Source organism: Eriocheir sinensis, chromosome 13 (genome assembly GCF_024679095.1).
Source record: "Eriocheir sinensis breed Jianghai 21 chromosome 13, ASM2467909v1, whole genome shotgun sequence".
NCBI lineage: Eukaryota > Metazoa > Arthropoda > Malacostraca > Decapoda > Varunidae > Eriocheir > Eriocheir sinensis.
Genome location: NC_066521.1, coordinates 15893624 through 15913496, shown reverse-complemented (window position 1 = coordinate 15913496; position 19873 = coordinate 15893624).

Genomic DNA, 19873 nt, shown 5'->3' with positions numbered 1-19873 from the left:
AACCCAACCCAAACATAACCTAACTCAAACCATCCTAACCCAACCCAGCCCGGCCCAACCCAGCCCAGCCTAACCTAACCTAACCCAAACCATCCTAACCCAGTTCAACCCAACCCAACCCAACCTAACCTAACCTAACCTAATCTAACCTAACCCCCACACCACCCAACCACACACAGAGCAAACAAAGCCACACACATCTGCTCACCTTATCTCAGCTTTCCTCACCTTCATTAAGCGGCCGCAACACAGTATCATGGTCGGTGAGTTACGGGGCGCAGGTAACATTTAACGCTACCTGACGTTGATGGAGACGGTCCCTCCGGCTCATTCCGACTCGAACCGAACCATCTCGAGGCGCGGATGCCAGTCAGAGTCGGCGTACCTGCCCATCCAGGTGTTCCGGGTAGATAATGAGGTTTGTTGTTGTCCGTCAGGTGTATGCTGCTTACCTTATGCCACCTGGAGAGCTGCTGACAGGTGTTGAAGAAGGAGGAGGAGGAGAAAGAGGAGGAGGGAGGACATGATTAGGGAAAGGAATATATTGAGGATGTTGTGAGTAAAGGAAGGAAGAGGATGGAAGAAGAGCGCTGATAGGTGTTGAAGAAGGAAGAGAAGGAGGAGGAGGAAGAAGAGGAGGGAGGACATGATTAGGGAAAGAAATATGTTTAGGATATTGTGAGGAAAGGAAGGAAGAGGAAGAAAGAAGAGCCGCTGATAGGTGCTGAAGAAAGGAAAAAAGGAGGAGCATGAGATGGAGGAGGAAGGAGGATATGATTAGGGAAAAGAATATGTTGTTGAGGATATTGTGAGGAAAGGAAGGAAAAGGATGGAAGGAAGGAGGAAGAGCCGTTGACAGGTGCTGGAGAAGGAAGAAAAGGAGAAGGAGAAGATGATTATGAAAAGGAAAATGTCTGAGGATATGAGAGGAAAGGAGAGAAGAGGAAGAGGAGGGAGGATATGGTCAAGAAAATAAAAATGATGAGGAAAAGTGAGGAAAGGAAGAAAGAGGAAGACAAGGGAGGACATGATTAGGAAAAAGGTAAATGTTGAGGATATAAGGAAGAAGGAGAGAAGGGTATGGGAGGACGTGGGTAAAAGAAAGGAAAAGGTTAAAGGCATTGTAAGGATGTGAGGTATGAGGGAGGTGAAGGGAGAGGTCATACGGAGGAGAGGAGGTACAAGGAAATGTTAGGAAAATTATAGAGGGCATGAGGAAGAGGAGGAGGAGGAAGAGGAAGGGGAGGTCACGTGGAGGAAGAAAAGGAGGACTGTAAAGAAGGGAGGGTGGAGTACATGAGGAGGAGGAGGAGGAAGTCATGGAGAAGAAAAGTGAGGAAAAAAATATAAGGAGGGGAAGGGTGACAAGTTAAGGAGATGGAGGAGTAGAGGAAAGAGGATACTGGAGGAAAAAATAAAAAAAGAGGTAATCTTAGTATCTATAAATAAACTAAATTGATAAAAAAGGATGAGAATAAAGATGATAAATAGTGAAGTAAGAAGAACACAAAAAATATAAGAAAAGCAAAGGATTAAGGAAACGAAGGGGAGAAAGGGAGACAAAAAATGGAGAGAAAAACGAAAGTGAGGGAGAGACGGAGGGAGGAAGGAAAGGTACAGGTGATGGGTGCTGAGTGAAAAGGTGAGGAGGGAAAAATTAATGTGCTCAGGTATATTAAAAAGAGGAGAAAAAAAAGCAAAAGGAGGGGGAAGAGAGGTGAAGGAAGGGATGGAGGGGGAAGGGAGAGGGATAAGGGAGGGAAGAGGAGGAGGGAGAAGAGAGGAGGGTGAGGAAAGGGAAGGAAGAGGGGAAATTGAATACGTATAAGACAGGTGCAAGGTGTGAATAGGAGATTAGGTGAAATAGGTGAAAAAAAGAAGGAAAAAAAAGGAAGAAAAGGTGTGTGTGTGTGTTTTTATTCACACACACACACACACACACACACACACACACACACACACACAACATAAATACACTCTCTCCCTATTCTATCTTCTCCACTTTAAATCTCCTCTTCCTCCCCTCATATCTCCTTACCAATATTCTCTCTCTCTCTCTCTCTCTCTCTCTCTCTCTCTCTCTCTCTCTCTCTCTCTCTCTCTCTCTCTCTCTCGTATTCCCTCCCCTTCTCCCCTTTTCCCCTTTTCACATCCTCTCATTTCGCGGTAAATTTGTTTCCTTTCAAGGTTATTCAGATTTAGGGGTCGAAAGGGGTGCGCTGGGCCATGACGAAGGGGGGAGGGGGAGGGGGAGGAAAGGGAGGGGAAGGGGAGGAGAATAAAGGGAGAAAGATATGGTCTCTTTTTGCTGCAGTGTGGGTTTTCGTGAATAGCTGTCCCGTTTTCTCTGTTTCGCTTTTCACGTTTTCTTTGTTTTCTCCTTTGTTGCGTGCTTTTGAGGGTAACTTTTATATTTTGTTTCGTTTTGTATGTTGTTTGTTTTGTTGGGTCTTTTTTCTATGTTTGTTTGATTGTCTAGGGCTGTGTATTTTTTTTTTAATTCTATTTGTTTTTTCTTTGTTTTGCACTTTCCATTCTGTAATTGTATACCATTCTCTCTCTCTCTCTCTCTCTCTCTCTCTCTCTCTCTCTCTCTCTCTCTCTCTCTCTCTCTCTCTCTCTCTCTCTCTCTCTCTCTCTCTCTCTCTCTCTCTCTCTCTCTCTCTCTCTCTCTCTCTCTCTCTCTCTCTCTCTCTCTCATGCAAGACCAGGTGGCATTACTCCGTAGGGCATCCTAAATCGCAGGTTCCAGAGAGCTTACCTTCCTTCTTAGCCCCCCCCCCTACCCCTCCCCCTCCCTTCCCTCCATTTCCCCTTTCTCTGCCCTCTCTCCCTTTACCCTCTCCTTCCCCTCCTTTCCCCTTCCCCCTGCCGTACCCCTCTGTCTTCCACTTTCTTTCTCCCTCCTTCATGCCCTCTCCCTCTGTTCCCCCTTTCTCCCTTTCCTTCCTGGACTCTCCCTCTCTTCATCTGTCTTCTTTACATTCCCCTTTTTTTCATCCCTCTCTCCCTCCCCTTCCCCTACCTGACCCCTTCCTTATCTTCAATTTCCTTCCCTCCTTTCCTCCTGTTTCTTCCTCCTTCTCCCTTCATTATTGTTCTTCATATTCCTTACCTTATCTCCTTCCCCTCTATTCATTCTCTCCATTTCCTCCCTCTTGTCCCCTTTTCCTCTCCTTGTCCCCATTTCTTCTTCCCACTCTCCTCATTCCCCTCACTTTTCTCTCCATTTCTTTTCTCTTTTCCCTTCTTTCTCTCCCTCCCCTTCCTCTACTCACCCTTACCTCTCCTTCCCCCTTCCACCCCCTCTTCTCCCTCGTTTCCTCCATAACCTTGCTACTTTATGGCCTTCCTTGGTTCTTACTGCAGCGTCTTCACACCTGTCTCCTCCAGGTGTGCCCCGAGCCAGGTGTAATGGGCTGCCTGTGGAGGGGTGACCTTTTTTTCTTCGGTGTGTCTTTTTTTCTGGGTGATCTTTTACAATGTTCTTGGCTTCGTTATATTGGGGAGTTTCTATGCAATTTGTGTGATCAACAGAATTCTCTCTCTCTCTCTCTCTCTCTCTCTCTCTCTCTCTCTCTCTCTCTCTCTCTCTCTCTCTCTCTCTCTCTCTCTCTCTCTCTCTCTCTCTCTCTCTCTCTCTCTCTCTTCTATGGTCATTTGTCTCTTTCGAGCTTGCACGCGTCGAGGAGAAAAGCGCCTTGTCTCTTTCTCCATTCCTCTCTTCTCCCTTTCCCTCCCTTCCTCCTCCTCCCCTCCTCCCAACCCAGCGTCTTCTGCGCCTCGAGATCTAGTTGAAGCCTCCTGATTGGCCTGATCGCCGCCCGCCGCCAGGCTCCGGGTGTCTGTGATTGCATGTGATTGTGAGCCTCTTCGGGCACATGACTGGCGGGGCCTCCGCCTGGCCTGCAGCCTCGCCGGGGCCGGTGTGGCGCGGCGCTGGCCGCCCCTCCTGACGACAGCCTCGCGGAAATGATAATGCAGCTAATGAGCGGAATTTACGAGCGTAATTATTTCGGGAAGGCGAACTAATGGGCGGTGGGTCATGTTTTCTCGGCTTGATTGTGATGGCCACGATATCCGGGCCAGACCTGTGTGTTGGGGCCCGTGGCCGCTGGGCTACGAACACGGTACTCCTGTTGGGGGATATGAGGGTGACCTTGGGCCACCCTTGACCTCCCCAGGTGCGTGGCCAACGGCCGGTCAGGCACCTCACCTGTCCTACCTCACCCCCTCCTCCTCGTCCCTCCGCACCTGTGGCCCCCGCGTGACGAGAATGGCCCTTCAAGCCTTGCCGCAACACCCCAGTGTGGTGTTCACCCCCGAGGCACCGAGACTGGCTCAGGACTAAACATTCTCGGACGGCGGCCTCCGCGCCTCCGCACCAGCACAGCGGCCTCGCGCAGGTGGGCGGCATACTGGCTGGAGGGTCAAGTTGTAGCTGTAAGGAAGGAGATGGGGTTAACTTGCTGCCTGGCAGCGCCCGGGGCATGACTGCCGTGCGGTGCCCCGCCTCGCACACTCGCTGCCCCGTGTCCCGGCGGGTGGTGCCCCGTGTGGGCGCCGGGCTGGCCGCCGCGAGCCGTTGTTCGTTAATTAAACTGAGCCACGAGAGTCTGTGCTGCCCCGCCCGCGCTGCCCCGCCTCCGCCCTGCCCGAGAGGCGGCGGTAATTCACGTCTCAATCTGCTTGTTGTAACACACGGCCTCTGCCGTCCTGCCCCCTTCACTTCCCCCCCTCTCCCCCATCTCGCCCCTGGCACGCAGAGGGAGGCCGCAGCTGCTTGTACCCGCGCTGCCCGGCGGGGCGGGGCCAGGGAACCCCTACCCCCTCGCACCAGCGCAGGTTCCAGACATTCCTACCAAGGTTGTGACTCGATGCCTGCCCTCCCCCCTCCCCCTTCCGTCCCCGGCCACCCGCGGCGTCACCGTCCCGCCTGGCCGCCACACCGTCGTATTGCTGGGACACGCGCCACCACCGCCGCCGCCGCACCGTCTGGGGGAGCGTCGAACCCTGCTGGTGATGTCGGTGAGATGAAGATGGTGGCGGTGGGGAGCAGCGGTGTGGCGGAGGCTGGTCGTCTGCCAGGTGGTGGTGGTGGTGGTGGAGGTGGTGGTGTGGACGACCCTCACGCCACGGTCATGGCCGCGGCGTTGCCAGGAGGGCCACGAGATGCTCAGGTCGCTCTGCAGGGCCAGGCAGCCGCTGCGGGCGTGCCTCCCCTCGTTATCACCCTCCAGTGGTCACTCACCCCGCGCCGCCCTCCCCCGCCCCCCGCGTCCACCCGCCCCTCCCCCTCGCCCGCCGTCTCATAATAACCAGCGGGGAGGAGTCATGCACGAACCACGCTGCCTCGTCGCCCCGTCAGGGTCATATCCGGGAAGGGAGCGGGGCGGAGGGAGGGGGGCGTCGCCAGGTGGTCAGGGGGAACACAGGTGTGCAAGGTGTTACTGTCCTGCATAGCAATGGGTGGTGAGCAGGTGCACGGGTTGCTGCTGCTGTACACACACACACACACACACACACACACACACACACACACACTGCAATGCGGATGTCGAGGGTATTTTTGCACGCGACTCTCACACGTAATTTCTAAATCATGCATTGAGCGTCTTGAATTAAGCCTCGAACCCCTCGGAGCCTCGGTAGGGGGCGTGCCAGGGGGAGGGGAGGACCTCTGTGACGGGAAGGAAGAGGCGAGAAAATCTGGCTTGAGGTAGGCTGGGAGGCGTGAAGAAGTCAAGGGAGGAGGAAGAGAGGGGAAGGGGGGTGGGGGTTGAGGCAGGCAAAGAGGAAGGGAAGGAAAGGAGGAACAGCACATTGATCGAGAGACGGAGATATTTCAGGCACGAAACGGCGGTGAATCACGTTGAAAATGAGAGAAAATGAGAGAAAAATTGGAAAAGGTTTGAAAGTTTGGAGTTTGTAGATTTAGTTTTGAGTCAGTTTCCGCACTTTCCCACATACATACATACATACACATACATACATACATACATACATACATACATACATACATACATACAGGTTCAGCTTACAGACACGCACGCACACACCTCCCCTCCTCCCCCTCCCTCACACACACACACACACACACACACACACACACACACACACACACACACACACACACACACACACACACACACACACACACACACACACACAGGAACGCTACCCTCACCGTACCCTCCTGTTTGTATCTCCTCAACAAAGGCCAAGAATAGATCAGCCTCCCCTTTTTCCCCTCGTCCGTACACACTCACCAGCCTCCGTTTACCTGTGCCCTCATCTCCTCCTCTTCCTCCTCTCACCTGCCCCCATCAACACGCCTGCCTCACCTGAGCATGCGTTGGCCCCTAATTAACCTGCTCTCAAAATATTTTATCGTGGAATTTGTAAACTGTTTTGACCTCCTTTTCCGTTTATGTTTTTTTTTCTTTTACTTAACCTCTTTATTTACCTCTATTTCCTATCCATTGTTTTCGTTGTTCTTTTCCACTTTCTTTTCTGGTCATCTTACAGTCACCCTTTTGTTTATTCTTTCCCGCTTTCTCTTCTTTTAATCTTCTATCTCTTCCTTTTCTCATTACTTCCTCTTTCGGAACGCTGGTTTTCTCTTCTTTCCTTATTAACATTTCACTCGTTCTTTCTTATTGCTTTCCTCCATTCGTCTTGTATTCTCTTTCCTCTCATGTGTCAATCCTCTCTCTTCCTTGCTCCTCCTCGCATATCCTTCTTCATTTATATCGTATTTCCTCCTCCACTTCCGTCTTTCTTCTTTCCTCTTCCCCCTTCCCTTCCCCGCCCCCTTTCCCTTCCCTTACCCCCTCCCTTTCCCTTCCCTTCCCCTTCCCCCTTCTCTTCCTCTTCCCTAACATAGACACTCCTGACGTCTCTATTGACCCCTGCCTCGGCCCTGCCTCCTAGGGGGTGACAGGAGAGAGAGAGAGAGAGAGAGAGAGAGAGAGAGAGAGAGAGAGAGAGAGATATTAAGCTGTCTCTCTCCCCGTCACTCTCCCTGTCTTTCTTCCGTCTTTATATACACACACACACACACACACACACACACACACACACACACACACACACACACACACACACACACACACACACACACACACACACACACACACACACACAGACACACACACCACACACACCTGTCGGGGCGGTAAACAGGTGTGCCAATGTAAACTGATACCTGAGGCGCCGGTAAACTCCCTCCCTCATTAGATCAGGTAACAAATGAAGAGGAGAAAGATGAGAGCGAGAGTGAGGAGGAGGAGAAAGAGGAGGAAGAGAAACATGCCTCCAAAAATGTTAAGGAAAGTCGGGAATTCAGTTTTATCAAGAATTTCACGTCGTCTATTTTCCAGAGTAATTTCTTAATGGAGTCTCAGATTACGGAGGGACGTGTCGCCTTGTCTCCTCGTATCAGGGCAGAGGGTGAAGGTCGCCGCGTCCATATACGTCTGTTTCGGCCCGCGTGTGCCTCGCCCCCACGTCCTAGGCCTGGCGTCGTGATGTTTGCGAGCGGTTTAGTGTCGTGGGCTCCGCGCCTACGGGAGAGAAGGGAATTTGAGGGTAGGTAAGGGAAGGAATGGGATTAGCAGGGAAGGGAAGGGTAGGGCAGGAATGGAAAGAGTAGGATAGGGATGGGAAAGGAAGGGAAGGGAAGGGAAATTATGGGATGGTATGGTAATGGAAGTGAAGGGAAAGGAAGGGAAATTATGGGATGGTATGGTAATGGAAGTAAAGGGAGGGAAAGGATGGGGCTATGAAGAGAAGGAAAGGAAAGGTAGAAGAAAGAAAAGGGCAGGAGTGAGGGAGGTAGAGTGTAGAAGGAAATAAGAATAAAGAAGAAATAAAAAGACATAAAGGAAAGGGAAGGAGCGATTAAGATGAATCAGAATGAAATAAGAAATAAGAAAGAACAAAAAAGGATATAGGTAAGGGAAGAATTGAAGGAGGTAGAAGAGAATTAACTAATAAGAAAGAAGGAAAAAAAAGCATTAAGAAAAGAAAAGAAAGGAATGAGGGAGGAAGAACAAAACAGAATAATAAAGAAAAAGAAAAAAAGAACCACAAAAGAAAAAATGAGAAAGAAAATGAAAATGGAAGAAAATAAAGGAGGAATAAAGGAAGGGAAGAAAAAAGAGAGCGTAGGAGTGCATGTAAGGAGGAGGGGAGGAAGACAGGAGAGAAGTGAAGGAGGCAAAAGGGAAAGGGAGGAGAAGAGGGAGAGCATACATATAGGAAGGGAAGGAATGAGAGAAGACCACTAGAGGAGGAAGGGAGAGAGGGAGAGAAGAAAGACAAAGTGAGAGAGGGAGAGAGAGGAAAGGAAGGTGAAATGGGAGAGGAAGGGAAGGAGAAGTAAGAGAGGAAAAGAAGGAAGATGAAGAGAGGGAGGGAAGAAGGGTGGAGAGAGAGAGAGAGAGAGAGAGAGAGAGAGAGAGAGAGAGAAGGAAAGGTGTAGGAAGGGAGGGTAGAGAGGTGAAGGAGAGATGCCTAACATTATCTCATGGGGCGTGGAATGGGATAGACAAGGAAGTATTTACGTATGTGCGCGCGGGGAGAGAAGTCGAGGGAGTGAGCGAACGAGTAAGTAAGAGAAGGAAGATGAGTAGGAGGTGAAGGAGTGCTTGCGGATGTGGCAGTAGTGGTTGAGGTTAGGTACTTAACCCGTCCGCTGCGATTGGCACGGATTTGGCTTTCACTGCATGTAACCTGGTAACTATACTCCATGTCTTTTTCTGCCGCTGTGGTGGATAGTGGAGTGTTTCCCATGTGGTATTGGTGTACTGGATATCCCCTCCCAAGGTGCAGGACTTTACATATCTCTTCATTGAATTGTAGCAGACACTTTTTGTTCCATTTCTGTAGCTTGGTGATGTCTGACTCTAGGAAATCCGTAGTCAAGGGGTTAAGAGTCGCATAGGTGTGAAGCGCAAGGCAAGAAAGGGAACAGGTAACAGGAACAGGTAAAAGTGGAGGTGATGGAAAGGAAAAGTGAGGATAATGGGAGGGGTGTGTTAAGGTAAGGGAATAAGGAGGAGGAGGAGGAGGAGGAGTTAATGGGTAAATTGTGGTGGTTATGAGTTAGTGGGTGTAATGGAAGTGATAGGAGGGGAGGGTCAGTGTGGGTTTTATTGGTGGTGGTGGTGGTGATAGTGGTGGTGAGGGGGGATGAGGTAAGGGGAGGTGTAGGAGTACGCAGCGAAGGTTAAGGTCTTCAGTCGTTCCTTTTTGTGTCACCGAGCGAGAGAACGTGAGAGGAGGAACGTGGAAGGGAATCCCAAGCTCTTCAGGAGTCGAATTTTGTCCCTTGTTGTGGATTTTCATGGTTTTCGATTCTCCGTTTTTCTTCTTTCGTTTTTTATCCGTTTTTCGCGTCAAACGTGTTCAGTGCATTACGAAAAGAATAGGAGGAGGAGGAGGAGGAAGAAAGAGGAGGTGGAGGAGGAAGAGGAATAGGATGGAATGGAGAGGAGGAGGAAGGGAAGGTGCATAAGGAGGGGGAGGAGGAATAGAAAGAGGATGAAATGGGGATAAGAAAGAGGAGGTGAATAAGAAAAAGAGTAGAAGGAGGAAGAGAGGGAAGATGAGATAGGGAGAAAGAAGAGGAGGTAGAGCATGAGGAGGAGGAAGAGGAAGAAGAGGATGAAATGGGGATAAAGAAGAGGAGATGAATAAGAAGAAGAAGGAGGAGGAAGAGAAGGACGATGAAATGGAGGAGGAGGAAGAGGAGGTAGAGCATAAGGAGGAGGAGGAGGAAGAAGAGGATGAAATGGGGATAAGGAAGAGGAGATGAATAAAAAAGAAGAGGTAAAGAAGGAGAAAGAGGAGGAAGAGAAGAAAGCTGAGATAGGGGAGGAGGAAGAGAAGGTAGAGAATAAGGAGGAGGAGGAATACAAAGAGGATGAAATGGGAGATAAAAGGAATTGCTGGATTTAAGATATTCAATAAAAATTTTCCCAGTCAGCTTTTTAGTCCTCTGTCTTCTCCTTCTCTTCCTTCTCCTCTTCCTCCAAATCCTCTTCCTCCAAATTCACTACCTCCTTCTTCCAACCCTACCTCCTCCTCTTCCTTCTCTCCTTATTCCTCTTTTCCACTCCTCTTTCTCCTTCTCTTCCTCCTTCTCTCCTCATTTTTCTTGTACACTTCTTCCTCTTCCACTCCTCCTCTTTCTCCTCCTCCTCCTCCTCTATTTCCTCCTCGTCCTTTACTTTAATTAACTTTTACCGTCCACTTCCCAGTTTTTCGTATTCAGTCCTCTTTGGGAGCCTTCGTCCGTCACGCAGCGAACCTCTATTTTTTTTATTATTTACAGTGACGTGAAAGGAAAGGAAAAGGGAAAAGAGAGCGAGAAAGAGATATATAAAAAGAGGTGGAGGATGGTTATCTATTAATGTCCTGAACGTGAGAGAGAGAGTGAGAGAGAGAGAGAGGAAAAAAAAAAGGGAAAAAAAGTCTGAAGGAAAAAAAAGAACAAAGTGACTGGCAGTGAAATTTTGAGAACATTTTTATAGTGAAGGATTTCTGAAGGACTTTTTTTTGGTCAAGCCGACGAGAGATAAGGAACAGAACCATCACTCCACCCACTCCACCTCCACCCACCTTCACCTCCACTTAATCCCCACCCACTCACTCACTCACTCACCCATTAAATCACCCCCTCCATCACCCAACCCCCCACCCAGGACACCCGTTAGAGAAGATAGAGCCAGCTGGTGGAGGGGGGAGGGCGGGTGTTGGCGGTGGTGGTTGCGGTGGTGATGGTGGTGGCGAGGGGTGGTGGTGGTGGTGGCGGTGGTGATGGTGGTGGTCCTGCCCTCCTGTGGGGACTACGCCTCCGTGTGGGATTCTGCTTCTCTGTCCTCCGGGTCGTCCTACGCGGAGATCTTCGACGCTCAGGTAAGTGTCTCAGGTGTGTGTGTGTGTGTGTGTGTGTGTGTGTGTGTGTGTGTGTGTGTGTGTGTGTGTGTGTGTGTGTGTGTGTTATCTAATTAAGAATAAAAACATAACCTCTCACTTTTTTTCCTTTTCTTCTATTCCTCTTTTTTTTGCGATCTAGCCATTTAATCTTTTCCTATTTACACCTTGCACCTGTCCTCCCTTTTCTCACCTTTCTTTCATGTACTTGTAATAATGATGTAACTCTTTATTTATCGTATTAAGTAAAGAAACAGGTGATACGGCGTTTATTTTCATTATATTAAAAGAGAAATAATGACGAAGAAGGGAAAGACAGATAAAACGTCCCATTCTGTAACTTCAAAGCGAGTCTCTCATCAGAAAAATCGGATCTCACGTATTTCAGACTTTTGGAAATCTCTTGCGATGCTGCTTCCCTTTAAAGACCTCCAGGTGACTCTCCTCTCCTTCCCCTCCTTCTTCTTCTCCTCCTTTCCTCCGCCTTTCCTTCCTCTCCTTCTTCTCCTCCTCCTTCCACTCCTTCTTCTCCTCCGCCTTCTCCTCCTTCACTACAACCTCCACCTTCTCCTCCTTCTCCTCCTCTTTTTCTCCACTTTTCCTCTTCCACACCCTCCACCTTCTCCTCCTCCTTTCCTCTATCTCTCCTCCACCATCTCCACCTCCTTCTTTCCTTTATTTGACCACAGTATTTGCAGACGCCATGACTATATATTCAAATCAGTTAATCAATTAGTCGGTCAATCAATCAGTTAGTCAGTCAATCAGTCAGTCAGTCAACCAGTCAGTCAGTCAGTTAGTCCTTTCCTCCTTCCATCCTTTACCCTCCTTCTCCCCATCCTTCTCTTTTTCCTATCCTGCTCTCTTCTCCTCTTCTCTCCATCTCTCCTTCCCATCCTTCTCTCCTCCCGTCCCTTCCTCCTTCCCATCCTCCTCTCCATCTTCCTTTAATCACGAGCATCCAATATTACAATCTTCTTTTGTGACATCAACAAGTTTTAACTCAGACATTTAAGCACCTGAGCAACTTTTTTTTTTGCATCATGTTCTAAACCTTTTATTAGCTCGTCTTACCTGTCTTTACCTTGATCCTCAGGTGATTCGCGCGCACCTGTTCCTCGTGGTCAGCATTCCTCGAGTTACTGTTTTTTTCTTTGGGTTTTTGCTTGAACGTTTTTATTTATTTATTTATTTTTTTTTGTCTTACGTGCGAGTCACTTTTTTTCTTTGTTTTTTCTCTGAACGTTTTTTTTTTTTTTTGCCTTACGTTACGGTCTTGTCTAATTGTTTTTTTTTTCTTTTTGTTTTTTATTTCTTCTTTTGATATTGCATTTTGGATTTTGGATTTATTTTTTGGTATGGGAGATAAAAGGAAGGGTACGTGTGTGTGTGTGTGTGTGTGTGTGTGTGTGTGTGTGTGTGTAAGTGAGTGAGTGAGTGTGTGTGTGTGTGTGTGTGTGTGTGTGTGGGACAGTAAGAGTGCGAATGTGAAAGTCTGTGGCTGAATAAAGTGTGAGTGTGTGAGTGTGAGGAGATAGTGTGTGAGATTGCGAATGTCTGTGTTTGTCTGTATGCGTGCGTGTCTGGAGGAAGAGGGGGAGTAAGAAGAAGAGGAGGAGGAGGAGTTGGTGAAGGAAAAGGAGAAGGGGGAGGACGACAAGGAGGAGGAGAAATTTTGGTTTATATGCGTGAACCATGATAGTGTAGATTTTATTCGCCCAAAATATTTCTGTAAACCTTCTCCTGTTCCTCCCCCCCCCCCTTCTCCCATGCTACCCTTCACTTCTTATTTTTACCTCATTTCTCATTTTTTTTCCACAAATATAAACCCTCTTCACCCCCCCTCCCCCCCTCCCCAATTTTCCCACGCTACCCCCCTACTTCTCATTTTTACCTCATTTCTCATTTTTTTCCCCAAATATTTATGTAAACCTTCTTAACCCCCCCCCCTCCCCCCCTTCCCACTTTTCCCACGCTACCCCCCCACTTCTCATTTTTACCTCATTTCTCATTTTTTCCCCAAATATTTATGTAAACCTTCGTAACCCCCCTGTTCTCCCCTCACAACCTCTCATTTCTCTGTCTTTCCGTATTGCCTTTAAGAGAACAAAGAGCAGACTTCATTTTTACTTCGTGACCTGAACAGATTAAATAATATAGTCTTTTATAGTGATGTGTTAAAAAAGTATTGTATTTTTTTTGACTGGTTGGTTGTTGCATTTAAAATATATTACTACGTTACAAGATTAAGATAAAAACGTATGAAAAGAATATAAAACAAGGCGTGAAGGTCATAATATGTAACCCCAATAGATTTTCAAAAGTAATTCAGGAAAAGTCAATACATACTAAACAACACAGATTCAAGCTCTCAATGAAACCAGTAACGCGATGAAGCTCAATAAATCCTCTAAAGTAATATGATGAAGCGTGTTTCTGAAGCGTCACGTGTGGGTGTGCGCGTGTTTCACTAAGCGCCGCAAAAAGAGACGCATCAAGGCGGTCCAAATCACCCACTTCCTCCCCAATCATGGAAATTATGCCGCCGCTGGGGTGCGTGGCGCGGGGAGGAAAGGGAGGAGATAAGACGAGGGGAGGTAATGGGAGGAAGGGAGGAGTTGGTAAGAGAAGGGGAGGTAAGGAGGGAGGGAGGAGTTAGTAGGAGAAGGGGAGGTAAGGAGGAAGGGAGGAGAAGGTAAGGGAAGAAGGGGTGTTTGAGTTCCGCTTCTTTTGTCTTACTATTTAGCTTCTTCCTTTCTCTCTCTAGTGAGGTTGGGGAGAAGAAAGGGAGAAGGAGAGGAAGGTATGAAAATGTAAGAGAGGGGAAGGTAAGGGGAGGAAGGGATGAGAAGGGGAGAGAGGGGAATGGATGAGAAGGCAAGATAGGGGAAGGTAAGGGGAGGAAGGGATGAGATGGTTAGAGAGGGGAAGGGTAAGGGGAGGAAGGGATCAGAATGTAATTGATGGGAAGGTAAGGGAAGGAAGGGATGAAAAGGTGAGAGATGGGAAGGTAAGGGAAGGAAGGGATGAAAAGGTAAAAGAGGGGAAGGTAAGGGGAGGAAGGGAGGCGAAGGTAAGAGAGGGGAAGGTAAGGGGTTGGAGGGAGGCGAAGGTAAGGGAGGAGAGAGGGTTGGGTGTGCTACGCTTCTTCTGTTCCACTATTTAACTTCTTCCTCTTTCTCTCTTTCTCTCCCTCTCTGTCTCCTTCTCCCTCTCATTGTCTCTCTTGCTCTTTATTTGTTCTTTCTTTCCTTCTATTTTTCGTCCTCGTCTTCCTGTTTTTTTTTCCCCCTCTTTCCGTATCTACTTGTTATTCATCCTTTAATGTTTTCTTTTCCTCTTCTTTTGCATATTTCTTTAATCAGGTTTTTCATAGATATTCAGAGTTTGTAGTATTTTTAGTTTACCTGTACGAGTCTCACCTCTACTTTTTATTTATTACATTATTTCTTTCATTTTGCATCACCTTTACGCTCTCAAGGTTATTCCTCTCCTCTTCCTCCCACCCTCCTCCTCCTCCTCCTTCTCCTCCTCCTCTTCCTCCACAGCGGACGTTCCTCATCACAACTTCCGGTTTCAAAAGAGTTCAAAAGTTTCCGCCACACAAAAAATAATACATATATCTTGCGAGCAGAGTTTTCTTTCGGGAGAGCGAGAAAAAAAAGCCTTAAGGTGAGGTTATTGCCTTCTTCGGTGCGAGAGAAGAGAGTACTGGTACCGTTGTGAGACAAAGGCCGATGTTCACACCAGGGGGGGCCGGGGGAGGAAAGAGGGGGGTTGGGGGGTTAGGGGCAGGCAGGGGTAAATATATAAGCAAGGAAAGGAAGGCTGAGAAAGGTAGTGAGCTGTACGCTTTCTGTTTCTATATTGTTTTAAGTATGGTATCGATGAGCCTGTATTATGTGAGGAGCAGTGAGTAGCGGGCTTTTTTTTCACTTTTGTTTCCTTTTTTTATTATGCCCTTGAACCTCTGCTGTAAAGAAAATAAAAAAAATCCCTTGAAGCCCAACGTAATTTTCTTTATAATATCACAAAATCTCAATATCTATGAAACACTTGATTGAGTAAAGAAAGATAAGAAAAAAACAACAACACCAAAGCATTAGTAAGATATCAGTACGGAGGGAAAGATAAAAAGGAGGAGGGAGACGAGGATGAAAAATAGAAGGAGAGGAGAAATCAGGAAGGCTAGGCAGGAGCAAATACATGACAAGAAAGAATTAGGAAGCAGTGGCCGGTATGTTTTGTGTTTCTAAGTTGTTTTAAGTGTGAAATCAATGAGTTTATATATGGTGACTCTCCGTAGAAGCACAACGAAATTTTCTTTATAGTAAGTGGCTTTGAAAAATATAAAATTCATTCGATTTGTAATGGTTTTAAAGTTATTTCCTGCGTTACATGTATTACAGCTTTAGTGAGCCCTCAGCATTTTTTTCTTTATTTTTTTCATTTTTTATATATATTTACTTATTCATTCATTATTTATTTACTTTATTTTTTATGTATTTATTTTATTTAGCCTATTTATGTTGTTTTATGTGTGTTTTTATTTATTTATTTATATTATTTCATGTTATTTTTTTTATTTATTTATATTATTTTATGTGTATTGTTATTTACTTATATATATTATTTTTTGTTATTTTCCGTCCGCCTCTCTCACGTCCCTTATTCACGGCCGTTCCCAAAGCCAAGTTTCCCAAGATCTCACCTGTAGTTAAGCTGTTCAGGTGGACGTGCTCGTTGTTACCTTGATGGCAGGTGATTGTGGCGGGTAATTGGCTGCACCTGAGGAAGTGGCGCGTAGTTGTGGACAGACGTGTGAAAAGTCCGTGTCCCTCGCAATGCTCTGTACTTAACTTATTTAAAAAGAGAGAAACTATGTGCTAAAGAATGAAGTTAGAATATTTTCCGTCTCTCCTTCCGAAGTCAACCCACTTTTCTCGACACTGAGCTCAATTTTCTTTCGCGTAGTGACCCTCGCAATACTCTGCACTAAACTTATATATAAAAAGAGAGAAAATATGTGCTAAAGAATGAAGTTAGAATATTTTCCCTCTCTCCTTCCGAAGTCAACCCACTTTTCTCGACACTGAGCTCAATTTTCTTACGCTTAGCCGGCTTTTCTTTTTTGTTTTTTTGTTTTTTTTGCTTTTACCGTTGAGCTGCTTTCTTTGCTGTTAAAAAAAACCCACACACACTCCTTGAAAGAACATAAGGAAAGAAAAAGAAAAGAGCAATTAGTCAAGTTTCTCTTTGTTTGGTTTTGAAATTGTAAAAGAGATGTATGATAGTTCAATCAATAATATCATGTGCAGAAGTATCTATCTAATTTATTTTTATTCTTGTTTTTACTTTGAGCTGACCACACACATAAGCTCATTGAAAGAACATCAGGATAAAAATGCAAAAAGTGTAATTAGATGAAGTTTTTCTGTCCTTGGGATTAAAACTCCAAAAGAAAACTTCAACGGCTCAGTCAATAACAACGTGTACTGAAGTCTTTGTCTATTTTAATACTTTCTTTTCTTAACTCTGAGCTGTTTTAACATGTACCTGAAATTCAGTGCACGACAGCGTTTCTTTAAATGTTTCCGCTGAGAGCACAACCCTGGACGCCTGACTTCCGCCCCCCAGGAACTCACACCCTCACACCCGTCTGCTGCCTTCCTCTGCACCTGGGATAGTCTTGTCACGTCGACCCGTTATATTTTAGATAGACATTAGATAGATAGTAACAAATCTTCCTCATACTTTAGACAGATATAAGACAGATAGTAAATATTCTTCATCTTATTAAAATTTTGAAGAGAAAGCAAGAGAGAAATTTTACTCAATAGGGACAGAGGGGATGGAGAGAGGGTGGTGGATTAGGAAAAGGACCAAGAGGAAGACGACGAAGAAGAAGAGAAAGATAGTACAAAAGTTCTTCCTCCTCCTCCTACATTGTGTTTTCTTAATAATTCTCCTTTTTTATGCCAGTCTTTTCTTAAGGTAACTGTAATAATTTGGGGCTGATATTTAAATAACCTTCCTTTTTTTTCACTGCCCCTCAAAATGTCTTTCTACACATGTAATTTTCAGCACGAGTCACGGGACGGCCACAGAGCTTCAGGTTAGGGTACCCAGAAAGGTCCTCCGTGAAGCGTGCTCAGAGAAAACGGAGAGTTAATAAGGAGGACTAAAGAAAACGCAGATTTACATAAGAAATTACCCGAAATTGACCTCTCTTTTGGCTACTTTTTACTTTTATCTTTTATGGGAGCGGCGAGTAGCGGGCATTTCATTTGTACCCTTTTTTGTTGCCCTTGAGTCGTGTCTGATATATAAAAAAAGGAGCAAAAGGTAAAATCAACACATATAATTAAAAGTGAGGCTTAACTAGAACCCTTTGAATTAAACGACATTACAACGTAGACTTAAACGCTTAAATATATGTGTGACGATTCATTAAATACAACAATTATATGACACTCCTAATGAGATATAAAATAATTTCTTGAGTGAATAAATGAAATGGAACGCCTGATACCCAAAAATAAATTACTAACGCATCTCCATAACAAATTTGGATTCTTTTTAGGAGCAGCGAGTAGCGGGCTTTTTTTTTTTTTTTTTTTAATTTTTTTTGCCCTTGAGCTTTCTCCTTTGCTTTAAAAAAAAAAAAAAAAAAAAATTTTAAAGCGAAAGTAAAAAAAAAAAATCTAACCTCATACATTCCTAATCTTCCCCCCACCTCTCTCTCTCTCTCTCTCTCTCTCTCTCTCTCTCTCTGCATAAGACGGTGAATGTATAAGTGGAGAAGTAGGTGAATGTAGTGCATCAAAAAGGATCTGACACTTAAATACATTCTTCGCTCACTATCTTTTTTTGGTGTGTGTGTGTGTATGTGTGTATGTGTGTGTGTGTGTGTGTGTACCCCGTTTTTTTTCTCACGCTGTCCTTTTTGGTCTTATCTTTCGCCAGACCCCACAGGAAGAAGAGGAGGAGGAGGAGGAGGAGGAGGAGGAAAAAGAGGAGGAGGAGGAGGAGGAGAAAAGAACCCCAGAGATAGATAAAGAAAATTGGACAGCAATATCAAGAGGGAAGGAATATATGAGAGAGAGAGAGAGAGAGGCGCCAAGATGGAGAGCCAAGCAAAGGTTTAAAGTTTCACAATGTTCAGCGTACACACTCTCTCTCTCTCTCTCTCTCTCTCTTCATAACTCTTCCCTCTCTCTCTTTCTTCATAACTCTTCCCTCTCTCTCTTAACATCAAAATTTACTACTTCTCTTTTTTTTTTTTGTAGTTTATTTCTGTCATCTCCATCAAATTTATCTCTTCCTTTTTTGTCTTTTTCCACTTTTTTATTTATTATTTTCCTCTCTTTTTCTCCTTTATCTCTCCTTTTCTTATTCCTTCTTTCCTTCTGTACATGTAAGGGTTAAAAGGGAGGGAAGGAGGGCAATGACTGGAGAGAGAGAGAGAGAGAGAGAGAGAGAGGAAAAAGGCGAGACATCTTTTTTCTACTTCCTCCCACTCACTTTTTTTTTCTTCCATTCACCTAAATTTAGCGACCCATGTTTAGCTTTACCGAGGGGAGAGAGAGAGAGAGAGAGAGAGAGAGAGAGAGAGAGTGTAATGTATTTGGACTCACTCACACCCAAACATTCGGCAACGTTCAGGTATATATTGGCAATCACTCTTCCTTTTCCTCCTCCTCCTCCTCCTCCTCCTCCTCCTCCTCTTGTCATACGTCTAGGAGGGAGGGTGGAAGGGAAGGAATGAAAGAGAATATATAGACAAAGATGAATGGAAATGAAAGAGAACGAAGATAAATGCATTGTTATTTGATATCGGCCACGTCCCCCTCTGAGAAAAGCTTCCTCTTCCTCTTTCCTCTTCCTCTTCTTCGTCCTCTTCCTCTTGTTGCTCTTTTTCTTAATCCACTTCCCTCTCTCGCACCCCTCTGTCACACATGAGTAAAATTTCTCTCTTGCTTCCTCTTCCTCCTCTTCTCTTTCCTCCTCCTCTTGCTCCTCTTCTTCCTAATCCACTCTTTCTACCTCCCCTCTGTCCCTTCTCTCTCTCTCTCTCGCTTCCTCTTCTTCTTCCTCCTCCTCTTCTCTTTCCTCCTCCTCTTGTTCCGCTTCTTCCTAATCCACCCTCTCTTCCTCCCCCTTTGTTCCTCTTCTTTCAATCATGTTTCTATCTTTTTTTTTTTATATATTCAATTTTGCTTCTATTTGCTATTTGAAGTTATCCGTTTTTCTGTTCCTCTTCCTATCTCACTTCCTCCTCCTCCTCCTCCTCCTCCTCCTCCTCCTCCTCGTTAGGGCACAGGACAGGCATCAGGTGACAGGTGGAAGTCTCAGGTGTGCGTGTAATTAAATACCTGTTTGGTTATTGATCATTTGTTTGGCTTCCTTCACTCTCTGATTTAGGAGCTGTACTTTCTCTCTGTCTGTCTGTGTCTGTCTGTGTCTGTCTGTCTCTCTCTCTCTCTCTCTCTCTCTCTCTCTCTCTCTCTCTCTCTCTCTCTCTCTCTCATTATCGTTATTCTCATAGTTTCATTATCCTCCTCAATTTTCATTTCTTCTTTTACTCATTTTCTCCTTTTTTTTTACTTTTTTTCGCTACTTCACATATAGTTTTCTTTCAGATTTCCTTCTTTTCCCTTTTCTTTTTTTTCACGTACTTTCCCTTTCCTTTCTGTAGCCTTCCTTTCTTACTTCCTTTCTTTTTTCTTCCTTCAGTACTCACTAAATCAAACTCTCAACCTCTCTCAACGTCTCCTCTCTTATCCTCCCTTTTTGGACCCCTCCCTCCTACCTCCCTTCTTTCTTCTCGTCCTAACCTCCCTTTTCGCTAACCTTCTTACTCCCTTCTTTCTCCTCCTCCTCCCCTTCACCCCTAAATCACCCTCATTATACATATCAAGTACTCACCTCC